Here is a 16,664-nt window from a genome sequence, read left to right on the forward strand (position 1 = left end):
CAAGGACTAATGAACCAGGAAAAATGGTTAGAACAACAAGTCACCATGACAAGGATAAATGGTTCACACAACGAGTCACAAGGACTAATTAACAAGCACAAATAGTTCGCAAAACGAGTCACAAGGACAAAAGAACAAGGACAAATGGTTCACACAACGAGTCACAAGGGATAATGAACAAGGACAAATGGTTCACACAACGAGTCACAAGGATTAATGAACAAGGACAAATGGTTCACACAACGAGTCACAATGACTAATGAACAACGATAAATGGTTAGAACAACAAGTCACAATGACAAGGACAAAATTATTCACACAACGTGTCACAAGGACTAATGAACAAGGACAAATGGTTTACACAACAAGTCACAAGGACTAAGAACAAGGACAAATGTTTTACACAACGAGTCATAAGGACTAATGAACATGGACAAATGGTTAGAACTACAAGTTACCATGACAAGGACAAATAGTTCACACAACGAATCACAAGGACTAATTAACAACCACAAATGGTTCACGCAATGAGTCACAAGGACTAAAGAACATGGACAAATGGTTCGCACAACGAGTCAAATGGATTAATGAACAAGGATAAATGGTTCACACAACGAGTCACAAGGACTAAATAACAAGGACAAATGGTTCACACAACGAGTCACAAGGGATAATGAACATGGACAAATGGTTAGAACTACAAGTCACCATGACAAGGACAAATAGTTAACACAACGAATCACAAGGACTAATTAAAAAGCACAAATGGTTCACACAAGGACTAAAGAACAAGGACAAATGGTTTACACAACGAGTCACAGGGACTAATGAACAAGGACAAATGGTTTACACAATGAGTCACAAGGACTAATGAACCAGGAAAAATGGTTAGAACAACTAGTCACCATGACAAGGATAAATGGTTCACACAACGAGTCACAAGGACTAATTAACAACCACAAATAGTTCGCAAAACGAGTCACAAGGACAAAAGAACAAGGACAAATGGTTCACACAACGAGTCACAAGGGATAATGAACAAGGACAAATGGTTCACACAACGAGTCACAAGGATTAATGAACAAGGACAAATGGTTCACACAACGAGTCACAATGACTAATGAACAACGATAAATGGTTAGAACAACAAGTCACAATGACAAGGAGAAAATGATTCACACAACATGTCACAAGGACTAATGAACAAGGACAAATGGTTTACACAACAAGTCACAAGGACTAAGAACAAGGACAAATGTTTTACACAACGAGTCATAAGGACTAATGAACATGGACAAATGGTTAGAACGACAAGTCACCATGACAAGGACAAATAGTTCACACAATGAATCACAAGGACTAATTAACAAGCACAAATGGTTCACACAATGAGTCACAAGGACTAAAGAACATGGACAAATGGTTCAAACAACGAGTCACAAGGATTAATGAACAAGGACAAACGGTTTACACAACGAGTCACAAGGACTAATGAACAAGGACAAATGGTTCACACAACGAGTCACAAGGACTAATGAACAAGGACAAAAGGTTAGAACAACAAGTCACTATAACAAGAACAAATGGATCACACAACGAGTCACAAGGACTAATTAACAAGCACAAATGGTTCACACAACGAGTCACAAGGACTAAAGAATAAGGACAAATGGTTCACACAATGAGTCAAAAGGGATAATGAACAAGGACAAATGGTTCACACAACGAGTCACAAGGATTAATGAACAAGTACAAACGGTTCACACAACGAGTCACAAGGACTAATGAACCAGCACAAATGGTTTACACAACAAGTCACAAGGACTAAGAACAAGAACAAATGTTTTACACAACGAGTCACAAGGACTAATGAACATGGAGAAATGGTTAGAACAACAAGTCTCCATGACAAGGACAAATAGTTTACACAACGAATCACAAGGAGTAATTAACAAGCACAAATGGTTCACACAACGAGTCACAAGGACTAAAGAACATGGACAAATGGTTCACAGAACGAGTCACAAGGACTAATGAACAAGGACAAATGGTTTACACAATGAGTCACAGGTACTAATGAACGAGGACAAATGGTTTACACAACGAGTCATAAGGACTAATGAACAAGGAAAAATGGTTAGAACAACAAGTCACCATGACAAGGATAAATGGTTCACACAACGAGTCACAAGGACTAATTAACAAGAACAAATAGTTCGCAAAACGAGTCATAAGGACTAAAGAACAAGGACAAATGGTTCACACAACGAGTCACAAGGGATAATGAACAAGGACAAATGGTTCACAACACGAGTCACAAGGATTAATGAACAAGGACAAATGGTTCACACAACGAGTCACAATGACTAATGAACAACGATAAATGGTTAGAACAACAAATCACAATGACAAGGAGAAAATTATTCACACAACGTGTCACAAGGACCAATGAACAAGGACAAATGGTTTACACAACAAGTCACAAGGACTAAGAACAAGGACAAATATTTTACACAACGAGTCATAAGTACTAATGAACATGGACAAATGGTTAGAACTACAAGTCACCATGACAAGGACAAATAGTTCACAAAACGAATCACAAGGACTAATTAACAATCACAAATGGTTCACACAATGAGTCATAAGGACTAAAGAACATGTACAAATGGTTCACACAACGAGTCACAAGGATTAATGAACAAGGACAAATGGTTTACACAACGAGTCACAAGGACTAATGAACAAGGACAAATGGTTAGAACAACAAGTCACCATAACAAGAACAAATGGATCACACAACGAGTCACAAGGACTAATTAACAAGCACAAATGGTTCACACAACGAGTCACAAGGACTAAAGAACAAGGACAAATGGTTCACACAATGAGTCACAAGGGATAATGAACAAGGACAAATGGTTCACACAACGAGTCACAGTGATTAATGAACAAGTACAAACGGTTCACACAACGAGTCACAAGGACTAATGAACAAGCACTAATGGTGTACACAACAAGTCACAAGGACTAAGAAGAAGAACAAATGTTTTACACAACGAGTCACAAGGACTAATGAACATGGAGAAATGGTTAGAACAACAAGTCTCCATGACAAGAAAAATAGTTCACACAACGAATCACAAGGACTAATTAACATGCACAAATGGTTCACACAACGAGTCACAAGGACTAAAGAACATGGACAAATGGTTCACACAACGAGTCACAAGAACTAATGAACAAGGACAAATGGTTTACACAACGAGTCACAGGGACTAATGAACAAGGACAAATGGTTTACACAACGAGTCACAAGGACTAATGAATAAAGAAAAATGGTTAGAACAACAAGTCACCATGACAAGGATAAATGGTTCACACAACGAGTCACAAGGACTAATTAACAAGAACAAATAGTTCGCAAAACGAGTCACAAGGACTAAAGAATAAGGACAAATGGTTCACACAACGAGTCACAAGGGATAATGAACAAGGACAAATGGTTCACACATCACAAGGATTAATGAACAAGGAAAAATGGTTCACACAACGAGTCACAATGACTAATGAACAACGATAAATGGTTAGAACAACAAGTCACAATGACAAGGACAAAATTATTCACACAACGTGTCACAAGGACTAATGAACAAGGACAAATGGTTTACACAACAAGTCACAAGGACTAAGAACAAGGACATATGTTTTACATAACGAGTCATAAGGACTAATGAACATGGACAAATGGTTAGAACTATAAGTCACCATGACAAGGACAAATAGTTCACACAACGAATCACAAGGACTAATTAAAAAGCAAAAATGGTTCACACAACGAGTCACAAGCACAAAAGAACATGGACAAATGGTTCACACAACGAGTCACAAGGATTAATGAACAAGGACAAATGGTTTACACAACGAGTCACAAGGACTAATGAACAAGGACAAATGATTCACACAACGAGTCACAAGGACTAATGAACAAGGACAAATGGTTCACACAACGAGTCACCATAACAAGAACAAATGGATCACACAACGAGTCACAAGGACTAATTAACAAGCACAAATGGTTCACACAACGAGTCACAAGGACTAAAGAACAAGGACAAATGGTTCACACAATGAGTCACAAGGACTAATGAACAAGGACAAATGGTTTACACAACGAGTCACAGGGACTAATGAACAAGGACAAATGGTTTACACAACGAGTCACAAGGACTAATGAACAAGGAAAAATGGTTAGAACAACAAGTCAACATGACAAGGATAAATGGTTCACACAACGAGTCACAAGGACTAATTAACAAGAACAAATAGTTCGCAAAATGAGTCACAAGGACTAAAGAACAAGGACAAATGGTTCACACAACGAGTCACAAGGATTAATGAACAAGGAAAAATGATTCACACAACGAGTCACAATGACTAATGAACAACGATAAATGGTTAGAACAACAAGTCACAATGACAAGGACAAAATTATTCACACAACGTGTCACAAGGACTAATGAACAAGGACAAATGTTATACACAACAAGTCACTAGGACTAAGGACAAGGACAAATGTTTTACACAACGAGTCAGAAGGACTAATGAACATGGACAAATGGTTAGAACTACAAGTCACAATGACAAGGACAAATAGTTCACACAACGAATCACAAGGACTAATTAAAAAGCACAAATGGTTCACACAACGAGTCACAAGGACTAAAGAACAAGGACAAATGGTTTACACAACGAGTCACAGGGACTATTGAACAAAGACAAATGGTTTACACAACGAGTCACAAGGACTAATGAACCAGGAAAAATGGTTAGAACAACAAGTCACCATGACAAGGATAAATGGATCACACAACGAGTCACAAGGACTAATTAACAAGCACAAATAGTTCGCAAAACGAGTCACAAGGACAAAAGAACAAGGACAAATGGTTCACACAACGAGTCACAAGGGATAATGAACAAGGACAAATGATTCACACAACGAGTCACAAGGATTAATGAACAAGGACAAATGGTTCACACAACGAGTCACAATGACTAATGAACAACGATAAATGGTTAGAACAACAAGTCACAATGACAAGGAGAAAATTATTCACACAACGTGTCACAAGGACTAATGAACAAGGACAAATGGTTTACACAACAAGTCACAAGGACTAAGAACAAGGACAAATGTTTTACACAACGAGTCATAAACATGAACAAATGGTTAGAACTACAAGTCACCATGACAAGGACAAATAGTTCACACAACGAATCACAAGGACTAATTAACAACCACAAATGGTTCACGCAATGAGTCACAAGGACTAAAGAACATGGACAAATGGTTCGCACAACGAGTCAAATGGATTAATGAACAAGGACAAATGGTTTACACAACGAGTCACAAGAAGTAATTAACAAGGACAAATGGTTCACACAACGAGTCACAAGGACTAATGAACAAGGACAAATGGTTAGAACAACAAGTCACCATCACAAGAACAAATGGATCACACAACGAGTCACATGGACTAATTAACAAGCACAAATGGTTCACACAACGAGTCACAAGGACTAAAGAACAAGGACAAATGGTTCACACATTGAGTCACAAGGGATAATGAAGAAGGACAAATGGTTCACACAACGAGTCACAAGGATTAATGAACAAGTACAAACGGTTCACACAACGAGTCACAAGGACTAATGAACAAGCACATATGGTTTACACAACAAGTCACAAGGACTAAGAACAAGAACAAATGTTTTACAAAACGAGTTACAAGGACTAATGAACATGGAGAAATGGTTAGAACAACAAGTCTTCGCTCGCAATGACCTTCTCGCAATATTATAAAAAAAGAAAGCTCCTCCACTCGCTCATTTCGCTCACCTTGCATAATATGGATTCCAAACATTCATGATCTGGATCACACAAGGACAAATAGTTCACACAACGAATCACAAGGACTAATTAACAAGCACAAATGGTTCACACAACGAGACACAAGGACTAAAGAACATGGACAAATGGTTCACACAACGAGTCACAAGGACTAATGAACAAGGACAAATGGTTCACACAACGAGTCACAAGGACTAATGAACAAGGAAAAATGGTTAGAACAACAAGTCACCATGACAAGGATAAATGGTTCACACAACGAGTCACAAGGACTAATTAACAAAAACAAATAGTTTGCAAAATGAGTCACAAGGACTAAAGAACAAGGACAAATGGTTCACACAACGAGTCACAAGGGATAATGAACATGGACAAATGGTTAGAACTACAAGTCACCATGACAAGGACAAATAGTTAACACAACGAATCACAAGGACTAATTAAAAAGCACAAATGGTTCACACAAGGACTAAAGAACAAGGACAAATGGTTTACACAACGAGTCACAGGGACTAATGAACAAGGACAAATGGTTTACACAATGAGTCACAAGGACTAATGAACCAGGAAAAATGGTTTACACAATGAGTCACAAGGACTAATGAACCAGGAAAAATGGTTAGAACAACAAGTCACCATGACAAGGATAAATGGTTCACACAACGAGTCACAAGGACTAATTAACAAGCACAAATAGTTCGCAAAACGAGTCACAAGGACAAAAGAACAAGGACAAATGGTTCACACAACGAGTCACAAGGGATAATGAACAAGGACAAATGGTTCACACAACGAGTCACAAGGATTAATGAACAAGGACAAATGGTTCACACAACGAGTCACAATGACTAATGAACAACGATAAATGGTTAGAACAACAAGTCACAATGACAAGGACAAAATTATTCACACAACGTGTCACAAGGACTAATGAACAAGGACAAATGGTTTACACAACAAGTCACAAGGACTAAGAACAAGGACAAATGTTTTACACAACGAGTCATAAGGACTAATGAACATGGACAAATGGTTAGAACTACAAGTCACCATGACAAGGACAAATAGTTCACACAACGAATCACAAGGACTAATTAACAACCACAAATGGTTCACGCAATGAGTCACAAGGACTAAAGAACATGGACAAATGGTTCGCACAACGAGTCAAATGGATTAATGAACAAGGATAAATGGTTCACACAACGAGTCACAAGGACTAAATAACAAGGACAAATGGTTCACACAACGAGTCACAAGGGATAATGAACATGGACAAATGGTTAGAACTACAAGTCACCATGACAAGGACAAATAGTTAACACAACGAATCACAAGGACTAATTAAAAAGCACAAATGGTTCACACAAGGACTAAAGAACAAGGACAAATGGTTTACACAACGAGTCACAGGGACTAATGAACAAGGACAAATGGTTTACACAATGAGTCACAAGGACTAATGAACCAGGAAAAATGGTTAGAACAACTAGTCACCATGACAAGGATAAATGGTTCACACAACGAGTCACAAGGACTAATTAACAAGCACAAATAGTTCGCAAAACGAGTCACAAGGACAAAAGAACAAGGACAAATGGTTCACACAACGAGTCACAAGGGATAATGAACAAGGACAAATGGTTCACACAACGAGTCACAAGGATTAATGAACAAGGACAAATGGTTCACACAACGAGTCACAATGACTAATGAACAACGATAAATGGTTAGAACAACAAGTCACAATGACAAGGAGAAAATGATTCACACAACATGTCACAAGGACTAATGAACAAGGACAAATGGTTTACACAACAAGTCACAAGGACTAAGAACAAGGACAAATGTTTTACACAACGAGTCATAAGGACTAATGAACATGGACAAATGGTTAGAACTACAAGTCACCATGACAAGGACAAATAGTTCACACAACGAATCACAAGGACTAATTAACAACCACAAATGGTTCACGCAATGAGTCACAAGGACTAAAGAACATGGACAAATGGTTCGCACAACGAGTCAAATGGATTAATGAACAAGGATAAATGGTTCACACAACGAGTCACAAGGACTAAATAACAAGGACAAATGGTTCACACAACGAGTCACAAGGGATAATGAACATGGACAAATGGTTAGAACTACAAGTCACCATGACAAGGACAAATAGTTAACACAACGAATCACAAGGACTAATTAAAAAGCACAAATGGTTCACACAAGGACTAAAGAACAAGGACAAATGGTTTACACAACGAGTCACAGGGACTAATGAACAAGGACAAATGGTTTACACAATGAGTCACAAGGACTAATGAACCAGGAAAAATGGTTAGAACAACTAGTCACCATGACAAGGATAAATGGTTCACACAACGAGTCACAAGGACTAATTAACAAGCACAAATAGTTCGCAAAACGAGTCACAAGGACAAAAGAACAAGGACAAATGGTTCACACAACGAGTCACAAGGGATAATGAACAAGGACAAATGGTTCACACAACGAGTCACAAGGATTAATGAACAAGGACAAATGGTTCACACAACGAGTCACAATGACTAATGAACAACGATAAATGGTTAGAACAACAAGTCACAATGACAAGGAGAAAATGATTCACACAACATGTCACAAGGACTAATGAACAAGGACAAATGGTTTACACAACAAGTCACAAGGACTAAGAACAAGGACAAATGTTTTACACAACGAGTCATAAGGACTAATGAACATGGACAAATGGTTAGAACTACAAGTCACCATGACAAGGACAAATAGTTCACACAATGAATCACAAGGACTAATTAACAAGCACAAATGGTTCACACAATGAGTCACAAGGACTAAAGAACATGGACAAATGGTTCAAACAACGAGTCACAAGGATTAATGAACAAGGACAAACGGTTTACACAACGAGTCACAAGGACTAATGAACAAGGACAAATGGTTCACACAACGAGTCACAAGGACTAATGAACAAGGACAAAAGGTTAGAACAACAAGTCACTATAACAAGAACAAATGGATCACACAACGAGTCACAAGGACTAATTAACAAGCACAAATGGTTCACACAACGAGTCACAAGGACTAAAGAATAAGGACAAATGGTTCACACAATGAGTCAAAAGGGATAATGAACAAGGACAAATGGTTCACACAACGAGTCACAAGGATTAATGAACAAGTACAAACGGTTCACACAACGAGTCACAAGGACTAATGAACCAGCACAAATGGTTTACACAACAAGTCACAAGGACTAAGAACAAGAACAAATGTTTTACACAACGAGTCACAAGGACTAATGAACATGGAGAAATGGTTAGAACAACAAGTCTCCATGACAAGGACAAATAGTTTACACAACGAATCACAAGGAGTAATTAACAAGCACAAATGGTTCACACAACGAGTCACAAGGACTAAAGAACATGGACAAATGGTTCACACAACGAGTCACAAGGACTAATGAACAAGGACAAATGGTTTACACAATGAGTCACAGGTACTAATGAACGAGGACAAATGGTTTACACAACGAGTCATAAGGACTAATGAACAAGGAAAAATGGTTAGAACAACAAGTCACCATGACAAGGATAAATGGTTCACACAACGAGTCACAAGGACTAATTAACAAGAACAAATAGTTCGCAAAACGAGTCATAAGGACTAAAGAACAAGGACAAATGGTTCACACAACGAGTCACAAGGGATAATGAACAAGGACAAATGGTTCACAACACGAGTCACAAGGATTAATGAACAAGGACAAATGGTTCACACAACGAGTCACAATGACTAATGAACAACGATAAATGGTTAGAACAACAAATCACAATGACAAGGAGAAAATTATTCACACAACGTGTCACAAGGACCAATGAACAAGGACAAATGGTTTACACAACAAGTCACAAGGACTAAGAACAAGGACAAATATTTTACACAACGAGTCATAAGTACTAATGAACATGGACAAATGGTTAGAACTACAAGTCACCATGACAAGGACAAATAGTTCACAAAACGAATCACAAGGACTAATTAACAATCACAAATGGTTCACACAATGAGTCATAAGGACTAAAGAACATGTACAAATGGTTCACACAACGAGTCACAAGGATTAATGAACAAGGACAAATGGTTTACACAACGAGTCACAAGGACTAATGAACAAGGACAAATGGTTAGAACAACAAGTCACCATAACAAGAACAAATGGATCACACAACGAGTCACAAGGACTAATTAACAAGCACAAATGGTTCACACAACGAGTCACAAGGACTAAAGAACAAGGACAAATGGTTCACACAATGAGTCACAAGGGATAATGAACAAGGACAAATGGTTCACACAACGAGTCACAATGATTAATGAACAAGTACAAACGGTTCACACAACGAGTCACAAGGACTAATGAACAAGCACTAATGGTGTACACAACAAGTCACAAGGACTAAGAAGAAGAACAAATGTTTTACACAACGAGTCACAAGGACTAATGAACATGGAGAAATGGTTAGAACAACAAGTCTCCATGACAAGAAAAATAGTTCACACAACGAATCACAAGGACCAATTAACATGCACAAATGGTTCACACAACGAGTCACAAGGACTAAAGAACATGGACAAATGGTTCACACAACGAGTCACAAGAACTAATGAACAAGGACAAATGGTTTACACAACGAGTCACAGGGACTAATGAACAAGGACAAATGGTTTACACAACGAGTCACAAGGACTAATGAATAAAGAAAAATGGTTAGAACAACAAGTCACCATGACAAGGATAAATGGTTCACACAACGAGTCACAAGGACTAATTAACAAGAACAAATAGTTCGCAAAACGAGTCACAAGGACTAAAGAATAAGGACAAATGGTTCACACAACGAGTCACAAGGGATAATGAACAAGGACAAATGGTTCACACATCACAAGGATTAATGAACAAGGAAAAATGGTTCACACAACGAGTCACAATGACTAATGAACAACGATAAATGGTTAGAACAACAAGTCACAATGACAAGGACAAAATTATTCACACAACGTGTCACAAGGACTAATGAACAAGGACAAATGGTTTACACAACAAGTCACAAGGACTAAGAACAAGGACATATGTTTTACATAACGAGTCATAAGGACTAATGAACATGGACAAATGGTTAGAACTATAAGTCACCATGACAAGGACAAATAGTTCACACAACGAATCACAAGGACTAATTAAAAAGCAAAAATGGTTCACACAACGAGTCACAAGCACAAAAGAACATGGACAAATGGTTCACACAACGAGTCACAAGGATTAATGAACAAGGACAAATGGTTTACACAACGAGTCACAAGGACTAATGAACAAGGACAAATGATTCACACAACGAGTCACAAGGACTAATGAACAAGGACAAATGGTTAGAAAAACAAGTCACCATAACAAGAACAAATGGATCACACAACGAGTCACAAGGACTAATTAACAAGCACAAATGGTTCACACAACGAGTTACTAGGAGTAATTAACAAGCACAAATGGTTCACACAACGAGTCCTAAGGACTAAAGAACAAGGACAAATGGTTCACACTTTGAGTCACAAGGGATAATGAACAAGGACAAACGGTTCGCACAACGAGTCACAAGGACTAATGAACAAGGACAAATGGTTTACACAACAAGTCACAAGGACTAAGAACAAGAACAAATGTTTTACACAATGAGTCACAAGGACTAATGAACATGGAGAAATGGTTAGAACAACAAGTCTCCATGACAAGGACAAATAGTTCACACAACGAATCACAAGGACTAATTAACAAGCACAAATGGTTCATACAACGAGTCACAAGGACTAAAGAAAATGGACAAATGGTTCACACAACGAGTCACAAGGACTAATGAACAAGGACAAATTGTTTACACAACGAGTCACAGGGACTAATGAACAAGGACAAATGGTTTACACAACGAGTCACAAGGACTAATGAACAAGGAAAAATGATTAGAACAACAAGTCACCATGACAAGGATAAATGGTTCACACAACGAGTCACAAGGACTAATTAACAAGAACAAATAGTTCGCAAAACGAGTCACAAGGACTAAAGAACAAGGACAAATGGTTCACACAACGAGTCACAAGGGATAATGAACAAGGACAAATGGTTCACACAACGAGTCACGAGGATTAATGAACAAGGAAAAATGGTTCACACAACAAGTCACAATGACTAATGAACAACGATAAATGGTTAGAACAACAAGTCACAATGACAAGGACAAAATTATTTACTCAACGTGTCACAAAGACTAATGAACAAGGACAAATGGTTTACACAACAAGTCACAAGGACTAAGAACAAGGACAAATGTTTTACACAACGAGTCATAAGGACTAATGAACATGGACAAATGGTTAGAACTACAAGTCACCATGACAAGGACAAATAGTTCACACAACGAATCACAAGGACTAATTAAAAAGCACAAATGGTTCACACAACGAGTCACAAGGACTAAAGAACATGGACAAATGGTTCACACAACGAGTCAGAAGGACTAATGAACAAGGACAAAGGGTTTACACAACGAGTCACAAGGACTAATGAACAAGGGCAAATGGTTCACACAACGAGTCACAAGGACTAATGAACAAGGACAAATGGTTCACACAACGAGTCACAAGGACTAATGAACAAGGACAAATGGTTAGAACAACAAGTCATTATAACAAGAACAAATGGATCACACAACGAGTCACAAGGACTAATTAACAAGCACAAATGGTTCACACAACGAGTCACAAGGACTAAAGAACAAGGACAAATGGTTCACACAATGAGTCACAAGGGATAATGAACAAGGACAAATGGTTCACACAACGAGTCACAAGGATTAATGAACAAGTACAAACGGTTCACACAACGAGTCACAAGGACTAATGAACAAGCACAAATGGTTTACACAACAAGTCACAAGGACTAAGAACAAGAACAAATGTTTTACACAACGAGTCACAAGGACTAATGAACATGGAGAAATGGTTAGAACAACAAGTCTCCATGACAAGGACAAATAGTTCACACAACGAATCACAAGGACTAATTAACAAGCACAAATGGTTCACACAACGAGTCACAAGGACTAAAGAACATGGACAAATGGTTCACACAACGAGTCACAAGGACTAATGAACAAGGACAAGTGGTTTACACAACGAGTCACAGGGACTAATGAACAAGGACAAATGGTTTACACAACGAGTCACAAGGACTAATGAACAAGGAAAAATGGTTAGAACAACAAGTCACCATGACAAGGATAACTGGTTCACGAACGAGTCACAAGGACTAATTAACAAGAACAAATAGTTCGCAAAACGAGTCACAACGACTAAAGAATAAGGACAAATGGTTCACACAACGAGTCACAAGGGATAATGAACAAGGACAAATGGTTCACACAACGAGTCACAAGGATTAATGAACAAGGAAAAATGGTTCACACAACGAGTCACAATGACTAATGAACAACGATAAATGGTTAGAACAACAAGTCACTATGACACGGAGAAAATTATTCACACAACGTGTCACAAGGACTAATGAACAAGGACAAATGGTTTACACAATAAGTCACAAGGACTAAGAACAAGGACAAATGTTTTACACAACGAGTCATAAGGACTAATAAACATGGACAAATGGTTAGAACTACAAGTCACCATGACAAGGACAAATAGTTCACACAACGAATCACAAGGACTAATTAACAAGCACAAATGGTTCACACAATGAGTCACAAGGACTAAAGAACATGGATAAATGGTTCACACAACGAGTCACAAGGACTAATTAACAAGCACAAATGGTTCACACAATGAGTCACAAGGACTAAAGAACATGGATAAATGGTTCACACAACGAGTCACAAGGATTAATGAACAAGGACAAATGGTTTACACAACGAGTCACAAGGACTAATGAACAAGGACAAATGATTCACACAACGAGTCACAAGGACTAATGAACAAGGACAAATGGTTAGAACAACAAGTCACCATAACAAGAACAAATGGATCACACAACGAGTCACAAGGACTAATTAACAAGCACAAATGGTTCACACAATGAGTCACAAGGACTAAAGAACAAGGACAAATGGTTCACACAATGAGTCACAAGGGATAATGAACAAGAACAAATGGTTCACACAACGAGTCACAAGGTTTAACGAACAAGTACAAACGGTTCACACAACGAGTCACAAGGACTAATGAACAAACACAAATGGTTTACACAACAAGTCACAAGGACTAAGAACAAGAACAAATGTTTTACACAACGAGTCACACGGACTAATCAACATGGAGAAATGGTTAGAACAACAAGTCTCCATGACAAGGACAAATAGTTCACACAATGAATCACAAGGACTAATTAACAAGCACAAATGGTTCACACAACGAGTCACAAGGACTAAAGAACATGGACAAATGGTTCACACAACGAGTCACAAGGACTAATGAACAAGGACAAATGGTTTACACAACGAGTCACAGGGACTAATGAACAAGGACAAATGGTTTACACAACGAGTCACAAGGACTAATGAACAAGAAAAAATGGTTAGAACAACAAGTCACCATGACAAGGATAAATAGTTCACACAACGAGTCACAAGGACTAATTAACAAGAACAAATAGTTCGCAAAACGAGTCACAAGGACTAAAGAACAAGGACCAATGGTTCACACAACGAGTCATAAGGGATAATGAACAAGGACAAATGGTTCACACAACGAAACACAAGGATTAATGAACAAGGAAAAATGGTTCACACAACGAGTCACAATGACTAATGAACAACGATAAATGGTTAGAACAAGAAGTCACAATGACAAGGACAAAATTATTCACTCAACGTGTCACAAAGACTAATGAACAAGGACAAATGGTTTACACAACAAGTCACAAGGACTAAGAACAAGGACAAATGTTTTACACAACGAGTCATAAGGACTAATGAACATGGACAAATGGTTAGAACTACAAGTCACCATGACAAGGACAAATAGTTCACACAACGAATCACAAGGACTAATTAAAAAGCACAAATGGTTCACACAACGAGTCACAAGGACTAAAGAACATGGACAAATGGTTCACACAACGAGTCACAAGGACTAATGAACAAGGACAAATGGTTTACACAACGAGTCACAAGGACTAATGAACAAGGGAAAATGGTTCACACTACGAGTCACAAGGACTAATGAACAAGGACAAATGGTTCACACAACGAGTCACCATAACAAGAACAAATGGATCACACAACGAGTCACAAGGACTAATTAACAAGCACAAATGGTTCACACAACGAGTCACAAGGACTAAAGAACAAGGACAAATGGTTCACACAATGAGTCACAAGGGATAATAAACGAGGACAAATGGTTCACACAACGAGTCACAAGGATTAATGAACAAGTACAAACGGTTCACACAACGAGTCACAAGGACTAATGAACAAGCACAAATGGTTTACACAACAAGTCACAAGGACTAAGAACAAGAACAAATGTTTTACACAACGAGTCACAAGGACTAATGAACATGGAGAAATGGTTAGAACAACAAGTCTCCATGACAAGGACAAATAGTTCACACAATGAATCACAAGGACTAATTAACAAGCACAAATGGTTCACACAACGAGTCACAAGGACTAAAGAACATGGACAAATGGTTCACACAACAAGTCACAAGGACTGATGAACAAGGACAAATGGTTTACACAACGAGTCACAGGGACTAATGAACAAGGATAAATGGTTTACACAACGAGTCACAAGGACTAATGAACAAGGAAAAATGATTAGAACAACAAGTCACCATGACAAGGATAAATGGTTCACACAACGAGTCACAAGGACTAATTAACAAGAACAAATAGTTCGCAAAACGAGTCACAAGGACTAAAGAACAAGGACAAATGGTTCACACAACGAGTCACAAGGGATAATGAACAAGGACAAATGGTTCACACAACGAGTCACGAGGATTAATGAACAAGGAAAAATGGTTCACACAACGAGTCACAATGACTAATGAACAACGATAAATGGTTAGAACAACAAGTCACAATGACAAGGACAAAATTATTTACTCAACGTGTCACAAAGACTAATGAACAAGGACAAATGGTTTACACAACAAGTCACAAGGACTAAGAACAAGGACAAATGTTTTACACAACGAGTCATAAGGACTAATGAACATGGACAAATGGTTAGAACTACAAGTCACCATGACAAGGACAAATAGTTCACACAACGAATCACAAGGACTAATTAAAAAGCACAAATGGTTCACACAACGAGTCACAAGGACTAAAGAACATGGACAAATGGTTCACACAACGAGTCAGAAGGACTAATGAACAAGGACAAAGGGTTTACACAACGAGTCACAAGGACTAATGAACAAGGGCAAATGGTTCACACAACGAGTCACAAGGACTAATGAACAAGGACAAATGGTTCACACAACGAGTCACAAGGACTAATGAACAAGGACAAATGGTTAGAACAACAAGTCATTATAACAAGAACAAATGGATCACACAACGAGTCACAAGGACTAATTAACAAGCACAAATGGTTCACACAACGAGTCACAAGGACTAAAGAACAAGGACAAATGGTTCACACA

Source organism: Silene latifolia, chromosome 2, assembly GCF_048544455.1.
Source record: "Silene latifolia isolate original U9 population chromosome 2, ASM4854445v1, whole genome shotgun sequence".
Lineage (NCBI taxonomy): Eukaryota > Viridiplantae > Streptophyta > Magnoliopsida > Caryophyllales > Caryophyllaceae > Silene > Silene latifolia.